Source organism: Dipodomys merriami, unplaced genomic scaffold (assembly GCF_024711535.1).
Source record: "Dipodomys merriami isolate MVZ:Mamm:240054 unplaced genomic scaffold, mDipMer1.0.p SCAF_12, whole genome shotgun sequence".
Classification (NCBI taxonomy): Eukaryota; Metazoa; Chordata; class Mammalia; order Rodentia; family Heteromyidae; genus Dipodomys; species Dipodomys merriami.
This window is the reverse complement of record NW_027202493.1, coordinates 5,786,306-5,796,394: the sequence shown is the minus strand read 5'-3', so window position 1 is coordinate 5,796,394 and position 10,089 is coordinate 5,786,306.

Sequence of the window (10,089 nt, the reverse complement as noted above, 5' to 3'; positions counted from 1 at the left end):
TCTCCCTCTCCCCCCCCCCTCTCTCCTCTCTCCTCTTCTCTTGTGTCCTGGGACTTGAACTCAGGGCCTGAGAACTATTCCTGAGATCTCTTCCTCAAGGCTAGCATTCCACTTAGTACTTGAGCCACAACTCCACTTCCAGCTTTCTTTGGGTAGTTAATTAAAGATTACAGTCTCAGGGAGCTTCCCAGCCTAGGCTGGCTTGGAACCATGACCTTCAGATCTCAGCCTCCTGTATTACAGGTGTGTGCCATTGGCACCCAGCCTTACTTTTTTTTTTTTTTTTTTTTTTTGTCGGCCGTGGGGCTTGAACTCTGGGCCTGGGCGCTGTCCCTCAGCTCTTCAGCTCAAGGCGAGCGCTCTACCACTTGAGCTACAGCGCCACTTCCGGTTTTCTGGTGGTTTATTGGAGATAGGAGTCTCACAGTCTCTCCTGCCCGGGCTGGCTTTGAACCGCGATCCTCAGATCTCAGCCTCCTGAGTAGCTAGGATTACAGGCGTGAGCCACCAGCGCCCGGCGGCACCCAGCCTTACTTAAATCAGCCTTTTACTCAAATTGAAATACCCTCGCTGCTGTTGCTGCTGCTGCTGCTGCTGCTGATGGTGGTGGTGGTGGTGATGATGATGATGATGATGATGATGATGATGATGATGATGATGATGGTGATGTGATATCATGGCTTCTGAGTATTTTCCTATTCTGTCTTATTCTAATCTCAAAATGGTGGGGTATTTTAGTCTATATGGCCATACCTATGTTGACAAGGCCACTGAGGCCCTGGATGGGCCCCTCCTTGTCTGAGGACTGATTGATGGCAAGCAAAAACAAATTCAAGACTCCTGATGCCTAGTCCATAGCTTGTTCATTACACTACCCAGGTTCATTACACTACCCAGGCATACTCAGTCAATTTCTTTTTTTCTTTTGCTTTTTTTTTTTTTTTTTTTGTCAGTCGTGGGGCCTGAACTCTGGGCTTGAGTGCTGTCCCTCAGCTCTTCAGCTCCAGGCTAATGCTCTACCACTTGAGCCACAGTGCCACTTTCCGGCTTTTTCTGTTTATGTGGTTCTGAAAAATCAAACCCAGGGACTCATGCATGAAAGGCAAGCGCTCTACCACTGAGCCACCTTCCCAGCCCCACTTTCTCACTTTTCTTCTTTTTTTTTTTTTTTTTTTTTTTGTCAGTTGTGGGGCCTGAACTCTGGGCCTGGGACTGTCCCTCAGCATTTCAGCTCTACCACTTAAGCCACAGTGCCACTTATGGCTTTTTCTGCTTATGTGGTGCTGAGGTGTCGAACCCAAGGCCTTGTGCATGCAAGGCAAGCACTCTACCATTGAGCCACCTTCCCAGCCTCAACTTCCTGACTTTTCTTAGGCAAGGTCATGCTGTGTAGCCTGTATGGCTAGGAATTCAAGATTTGCATGCCTTGGCCTCCTAACATATTGGGATGACCTGTTGCCCCTTTCTTTTTTTTAAGTGCTGGATTGAACCAAGGCCTCATCTGTAATAGGTAAGTGTTCTATCATTGAGCAACATCCTTAGCCCCTATCTCTGGCTTTAAGCACTGCTAAAGAACATATTCTTTTTTTTTTTTTTTTTTTTTTTGGTCAGTCGTGGGGCTTGAACTCTGGGCCTGGGCGCTGTCCCTCAGCTCTTCAGCTCGAGGCGAGTGCTCTACCACTTGAGCCACAGCGCCACTTCCAGTTTTCTAGTGGTTTATTGGAGATAAGAGTCTCAAGGACTTTCCTTGCCCGGGCTGGCTTTGAACCATGATCCTCAGATCTCAGCCTCCTGAGTAGTTAGGATTACAGGCGTGAGCCACTAATGCCCAGTTTAAGGAACATATTCTTCAATATGCAACCATACTTTGAGACCTGTATTGCCCTATAAGAAATGTACAGTGTAGTCTATTGTATTACTTAAGAATTGGCACATCTTAATGTTGAACAAACTCTGAAACCACAAGCAGTGGGGGTGAGAAGGAAGGAGAGAATGAAGCACAGCCTTGAGTAGGATTAGCCTCCCTCTGTCATCCCATTTCCCTAGCACGCACATTCCTGCTCCAGATTCAAACTCCCACAGGCTGTGCTATGTGGTTGAACGTGTAAAACCGTGCCCCCTCCCCACTCTAAGCGAGACCAGCAGTGAATTCTGTTGCCTGAGGCTAGACAGAAAGAATGAGGTCAAATAAGACATTCTTAAAACCCAAGACATCTTTGTCCTTTGGAAAACGAGTAACCCTCTACTTCCCACCAGCGTTTTGAGGAAGGAAGAACCATTCCTCAAAGGCTGCAATAGGGTGGGCCTTTGACAGTGGTGCAATTGGAAATAGTTTACGCGGGGAGCCATGACTGTTTTTACCATGAAATCAGCTGGATGCTGTCACATCAGCCTCATGACTAAGGACAAAAGAATCCAAACCACCACTGGCCTCTCAAAAGTTTTCCCAATCTGCCTATCCCAAGGAGTGCTTAGGTGAGAAAATGGCTTTTGGAGAGGAAAGGGCTGCGTGGGGTGGGGGAGTGGAACTCAGGGCCTTGTACAACTGAGGCAAGCGTTCTTCCACTGAGCTACACCTCCAGTCCAACAGAGTGGCTTTTCCATCTTGTTTCTATCAACATGCTTATATCATGGCTCTGCCTGGTTGAGTAACCATTTACAAGGTAGAAGGTCCTTAAGTTATGTCCCTCTCCTATAATCACTTTGAGGGCCTCAGAGACCTCACAGCTCACACTTTGTTTTCTACAAAGTTGGCACAGATCAGCTAAATGGTGTGTGATGCAGACACAAAGAGGGACTTTTCTTCTATTTTACACCTGGAGCTCCTGAGCGCTGAGATGCCAGGAAAGCAGGCACTTTGGATACCGGGGCTTCTCACACTGCTCAGGTCACTTTAGGAGCCAAGTTTACCCCCGCTGACCCTCTATGGAGCAGCCTTGCTCTCCAACTCCAGAGCTTAGCTTGACCAGGCTGCCAATCTCCCAAATAAGATCAATGTGTGACCTTATTCAGCAGATGTACCGATGAAACAAGCACAAACCCGGGCCAACTTTGAAGCCAAAAAGGGAAGATGAGAAGTGGGAGAGAGAGAAAGAGGAGGGAAAAGAAACTTGGCTAGACATGAAAGATATCTTGTCTGTTCCCCATTAAGCACAATTCTCTCACAATCTGCAGCCTCAACATAATTTCTTGACCAGAAACCCTCCAGAGAGATAATGTCAGAAGGAAAAACAAACAGAATAGCATCTTCTGACAGCAGAGTCACTTAAAATCCTATTGGGGGCTGGTGGGGGGGGGTGCGGAGATAGAGATGTCAGTCTATCAGAGAAGGGCCCTCTCACAGCAAAGCACAGCACATGTGGAGCTGCATCTACCCAGAGGCTGGACAGTACAGGACAGGGCCCCTAAAGGCTGATGGGCAAGGCCAAGGTGGTTTCAGGAAACAAACTTCAAGTCTCTGCAATGCCATCCACTTGGACATTTCAGAGTCTGCCTTGAGTGTCATTGCCACCATGAGGGGATTAAAGCCCATGAAAATTAGAGGTGTAGTGCTAAAGCTCTTACCTAGGATCTACAAGACCTGGGCCACACACACACACACACACACACACACACACACACACACACCCCAGAACTGCAATAAAGAAATAAGCACCCCCACACACACACACACCCTAGAACTGCAATAAAGAAATAAGCCCTTAGCCAGGTGGCTCAAACTTGTAATCCTAGCTACTCAGGAGGCTGAGATTCAAAACCAGCCAGGTGGGAAACTCCAAGAGACTCTTAACTCCAATAAACCACTAGAAAACCAGAAGTGATGCTGTGGCTCAAGCAGTAGAGCACTCGCCTTGCGCTGAAGAGGGCAGGGAAAGTGCACAGACCAAGTTCAAGCCCCATGGCATCAAAAAAAAAAAAAGCTCTTGGGGGTTGGGAAGGTGGTTCAGTGGTAGAGTGTTTGTCTTGCATGCATGAAGCCCTGGGTTCGATTCCTCAGTACCACGTAAGGAGAAAAAGCTGGGAGTGGCGCTGTGGCTCAAGTGGTAGAGCACTAGCCTTGAGCTGAAAAGCTGAGGCACAGCGCCCAGGCCTAGAGTTCAGGCCCAAGACCAACAAAAACAACAAAAAGCTCCATCCAGATGCTGATGACACACGCCTATAATCCTAGCTGTTTAGGAGGCTGAGATCTGAGGACTGCTATTCCAAGCCAGTCAAGGCAGGAAAGGCTGTGAGACTCTGACCTCCAATTAACCACAAAAAGCCAGAAGTGGAGTGACTCAAGTTGTAGAGTGCTAGCCTTGAGCAAAAAGCTAAAGGACAGCACCCAGACCTTGAGTTCAAGTCCCAGTACCCGCACACACAAAAATAAAAATAAAAAAGAAGTGAGCGCCAGGTGCTGGTCCTGGGCTCTTTCTAGCCTCCTGGTACATAAATTCAGAAGGACCATTTAGAGAAAAATCCCCACTTGTCATTTCTCTGCTTCTCCTTTGCTGTTGTTACCCTGTAACTAGCAACATGGCAGCAGAGGCTTTCTTCCCCAGCCCGTTTTGGACCTGCCTTTAAAGCTAAACAGTTTAATATTCCGGAAACTGGCCACACCCCACCAGCAAGAGCCCTGGGGAAGGTGGGGGGGGGGGGGGAGTTTTGCACAGGACCAGACAGAGCAGGGTGCAGTTTTGTGCTCAAGTTTCTGGGGCAGGCATCCTGTTATAGGAGAGGCCTTCTTTTAAAGTTAGAAAAACTAATCAGCAGAAAGAAGTGAGAGCTTTCCCTGCCTCTCAGCTTGTTTATTACACTAAGATATCTGATTTCAGCAAAGGAAGCCGGCACGAAGCAAGGTTTTTATTGGCCGTGAGCAAGAGGAATTCAGGGTTTGCCTTTGATTTGGCTTCTCCAGAACATGAGGCACTGAAGGGTGCTTGCTGCTTTGATGGAACAGCTTCATACTGGGGGGGGGGGGGGGGGAGGAGGGGGCTGAACGCCATGTTTCAAGCACACAAATTCCCTTTGGAGGATAAGTAAGGGCAGAGCAAGGGGCCTAGAGTGGAAGGCAGCCTTCACATTTCAGAGGGGAGATGGAAATGAAGGACAATAGTGAAGCTGGATCACTGATACGGGAGAGATGCCTCCCCCCTTCCCTGCAGGGTAGGGGGAGGACCAGGAGGAAGAAGAGGAAAAAGAGGAGGAAGAAGAGGAGGAGGAAGAAGAGGAGGAGGAGGAGGAGGAGGAGGAGGAGGAGGAGGAGGAGGAGGAGGAGGAGGAGGAGGAGGAGGAGGAGGAGGAGGAGGAGGAGGAGGAGGAGGAGGAGGAGGAGGAAGGCTGCGGCAGGCAGGCTGGTTTCCGTGAAAGAACCATGTCCTGAGACTAACCGACAGTCGGCAAGGCTGGGCCTGATGGCTTCAATGTGTTGGGAAGATAAAGACAGAGATTGGAGAGGCCTCTTCTGCCAGCAGTGCTCCTTAGCTCCAGCAGGCTGGGGCTCAGGAGAGGGGTTTCCCAGCCTGGCCACTGAGACTGCAAAGAAACTTTGTTTAGGGTCTGTGGCTACATCTAATTTCCTCTCACCCTGGGCTGGTCCAGAGTGGACCAACTCCCACACTTGAGAAAGGGAAATGGTGGTCCCTGGAGGAGCCCAACTGTTCCTCTCTCCTTCTTTCTTTCTCTCCACTGCCTATCTCAATCTGCTTTTCCCTTTGGCCTCCCTCAGTCACCCTCTCCCACAGTCCACTGGAGACAGGATGACCCCAAAGTAGAGATCTGTGTGACCACACTCAGCTCGGCTACTGTGACTGACTTCATTGCAGGAAGTACAAGTTAGCCAGTGCCTTGGAGCTGCTACTGGGGCTGCTGGGACTTTAGGGGATTACAGGTTGTCAATGACAGCCCCTTGGTAGAAGCCAGCAGGAAGATGGTTCTGCCTGTGTCTGGATCCATTCCAGTCCAGGTTTGAGACTAGGAGACATAGGTCTACTATGTCCCTGGAGGCAAAGAGGGGACCTTCACGGCCATCTCTGTGCCTCCTTGTGACTGGTCATGTGTTTGTCTCTAAGACTGAGACTGAGGATATGTCCCACAGTGGGGTTCATGGTCCCCTGCATGGCACTACTCACCCAGATCTCGTCTGGTAACCAGAGTGCCACTGGACCTCTGGGCTGAGGTCTCAGAGCTGGGGCTCTACTGTGCCTCTTCAAGGAGTACAGACATCAAAAAGACTTTATGGCCCAATGCTGGTGGCTCATGCCCTAATCCTAGTTACTCAAGAGGCTGAGATCTGAAGATTGCTGTTGGAAGCCAGCAGAACCAGGAAAATCTGTGGGATTCTCATTTCAAATTAGCCAGCAGAAAGTCAGAAATGGATCTGTGGCTCAAGTGGTAGACTGCCAGCCTTGAGCACAAAAGCTTAGGTATAGTATCCAGGTCCTGAGTTCAAGTCCCAGGACTGGCGCAAAAAAGAGGAAGGAGGGGAGAGCAGCATTAAAACAGCAACATTATCCCCAAGTGAAATGCGAATTAGCACCCCTGGCTCACACCACACCCATGGCTCATACCAGTACACTGGTCCTTCAGACTCCAGCAACAGCATACCACATGCATACCACTTGCACCACCATGTTCTCAGCCCTGGAACCTCCAACTCTCACCTTTTGGGACAGAGAGCAATTGGCAGCCAGAAAACAACACAACTGGGTTTTTTTTTTATTTGTTTGCTTGCTGATACCAGGGCTTAAATTTAGGATCTCAAGCTCTTGCTTGGCTTCTTTTGCTCAAGCATGGTGCTCAACCACTTCAGCCACAGTTCCACTTCCAGCTTTTTGATGGTTAATTTGGAGTTAGGGGTCTCATTACTTTTCTGCACAATCTTCAGATCTCAGCCTCCTGAGGAGCTAAGGTTACAGACATAATCTGAAGGACTGAAGTGGGGCTGTGACTCAAGTGCTAGAGGGTTAGCAATGGACAGCACCCAAATCCTAAGCTCAAGCCCCAGGACTGGCTGTGAGCTGATGGGGTGCATTTCTGTTTGGCCAGCATGACAGATGGGGCTCACATTCCTAGTTGAGGCTTGTTGTTGAGAAACAGCTACAAGAACCCAGAGGAGCTCTTTTGGAAATCTATGGAAGGCCTGGGGCTGAGAAAGGTATCGCTGGGGGAGGGGGGGGGTTGGGGGGGGGGAGGCAGCTCCTGAAAGCTAGATTTGGAAAACTGCCATTGATTGGCCTGGGTAGTAGTTCATTTTGTGGCTGCTTGAACCAGGAGCAAAAAACTAAAGTCAGGAGCAGTCAAAAGTTGGGGCTATGGGTGAGATGGAGAAGGGCCATTGATTCCAATTAGAAACTCTTCCACACTAGTCCATTTTTAATCTTATGTGTGCACTACTTTCTTTTTTTTTTTTTTTTAATGTAGATATGTGCAGGTACTGGGGCTTGAACTCAGGGCCTAGGTGCTGTCCTTTAGCTTTTTCATTTAAGGCTGGTGCTCTAACCACCTGAACCACACCTCTACTTCCAGCTTCCCCCCCCCCTTTTTTTTGGGGGGGAGAGGGTTGATTAGTTAGAGATAAGAGTCTCATAGATTTTTCTGCCCAAGTTGCCTTCTGATCTTGAGCCTCAGACCTCAGCCTCGTGTGTAGTTGGATTACAGTAGGAGTGAGCCACCAGCACTGAGCTAAAAGTGATTTAATTTAAAAAAAAAAAATAGTGTTGAAAGCAGTTTAACTCCAGACAAGCTTTTGACATTTGCTTCAAACTCAGCTCCCCACTACACATCCTGTAAAGGAAAGCCCTCTCCTCATCTTCATGAGCCTTCCCAGCCAAGTGCCCCAGGCCTCAGATACCCCAAGCTCTGTGCTCCCTAATACTCTGCATGCTAGAAAAGGCCTGTAACTCACTACCCACTGGGGCTTTGTTCTCCTCTCCAGTTTTCTTAATGTTTTGTTGGTTTTGCCATACTGGGGATGGTACCTAGGGCCTGGTGTGCTAGGCAGTGCTTTGTGCTACGCCACATGCTCTTCCTCTCCATTTCTTCCCTTTCTTCAGTGCTGACTTGGTCCTCTGCTGGTACTGTTGTGATGGTTGAAGGTCATGGGGTCTCGGCTCTGAGGTAGGAGATCCAGAGCTCCCCCTGTCCACAACCAAGACACCACAGCCCAAGGCAGCAGGTAGCTCCTACAGTGGCCTGTAGAGCATGTAAAGGAGTGGGAACCGCCCAGGAGGAAGGCTACCCACCCCACATGTGTCTGCACACACATGCACACATATACATGCATAACACAGCCTCTGAGTTTCCCTCTGTGAAAGAGTGACAGCCCCAGGTGGGAGAAGGGAAAGGTGCATGAGCCAGGCACTGGTGGCTCCAGGCTGTAATCCTAGCTACTCAGGAGATTGAGATCGGAGGATTGTGGTTCAAAGCCAGCCCAGGTAAGAAAATCCATGAGACTTTTATCTCTAAATAACCACTAGAAAACTGGAAGTGGCACCGTAGCTCAAAGAGGTAGAGTGCTAGACTTGAGCAAAAGAGCTCAAGGATAGTACCCTAGCCCTCAGTCCAAAGATCACCACCACTACCACCAACAACAACAAAATAATCCTGTATGGGGTGTGTCCTGGTGAACTTCAGTCCCCATGGTCCTCCCTTTCCTCTGATTTCTTTCCTACAGCCTTAAAGCTAAGGAGTCCAAGAGCTGGTATACCTCTGGCCTCCCACCTTCCTTCTCTGTTCAGGAACTACTTCTTCTACTAAACAGTCAACTCCCTGAGGGTAGCAATCTGCCCTCTTTGTTCACCTAGTAGAGTGGAGGACTCAACTTCATTTTCCTCCAGGACTCATCACCCACCTACTGCCCCCAACAGATCAGACGTTACCCCTTCCCGAGCCTTCCCCTTCAACTTAACTACAATTCCACTCTACCATTTAAGCCAAATACCTTAACAATGCCTCCCCTCCTATTGGAGTTGGAACCCAGACCTCTACCACATGAGCCACTTCCCTGCACCTTTTAAAATTAATCAGCAAAATAAAAGTAATTCATTTTGAGCTAGAGTTTTGCCATCTTTGCTCTGGGGTTTCCTCGAATGGCCATCCTCTTGCCGCTGCCTCTGAAGTAGCTGGGATTACAGATGTATACCACCATGCCTGGTTGACAATTATTTATTCTATCCATAGGCAGAAAATCCCATTTGGCTCCATGAGTAGAAAAAGCTATTTTTCCTCTGCTCCTACCAGTCAACATAGAAGACTTCTAAAATCCTAAATGTTGAGATTTCTTCTTACCAGCAAGTATCACTGCCTTAGGACCACCATGAGGTATCCTGTCATTCAGTTAAGAGCTATGATGGTTACCTGAAGACAGCATCAGAGCCCACAGGCAAGGGCTCAAGTTCCCAAATTCCTCCATACTTGAGATCCCAACACAACCTTTCCTTGCTTTGATGACAGGACAGCTCACAGAATCCAGGGAAACATACTTACTGGTTTGCTATAAAGGAACACAATGGAGAGATGCAGAGGAGCCAGGAACAGAGTTCCCAAACCCTCTCCTCCCCTTCCTACAATTACCTGAAGTTCACCAAGCCTTGTTTCTATGGAGTTTGTTTGTTTGTTTGTTTTTGTCGGTCGTGGGGCTTGAACTCTGGGCCTGAATGTTGTCCCTCAGCTCTTCAGCTCAAGGCTAGCGCTCTACCACTTGAGACACAGCGCCACTTCAGGTTTTCTGGTGGTTTATTGGAGATAAGAGTTTCACGGACTTTCCTGCCCAGGCTGTCTTTGAACCGAGATCCTCAGATCTCAGCCTCCTGAGTAGCTAGGATTACAGGCGTGAGCCTCTGGCGCCCGGCCAGAGTTTTTAATGGAGTTTTTATGAAGACTTTATTTCCTAGGCATGACTGGTGAAATCATTGGCCATAGTGATCCATCAGCTCAACCTTCACCCCCTCCCCTCCCAGGACGTCAGTCACTGAATTGAATCAAGCCCAACCCTCTAATCCAGCTTGGGTCTTTCCTGTGTTCAGCTCCCTCCACGGGCTACTCAGGGACTGCCAGCCCTTAATCAACTCATCAGCATACAAAAAACACTTATCAGTTAAGAGATTCCAA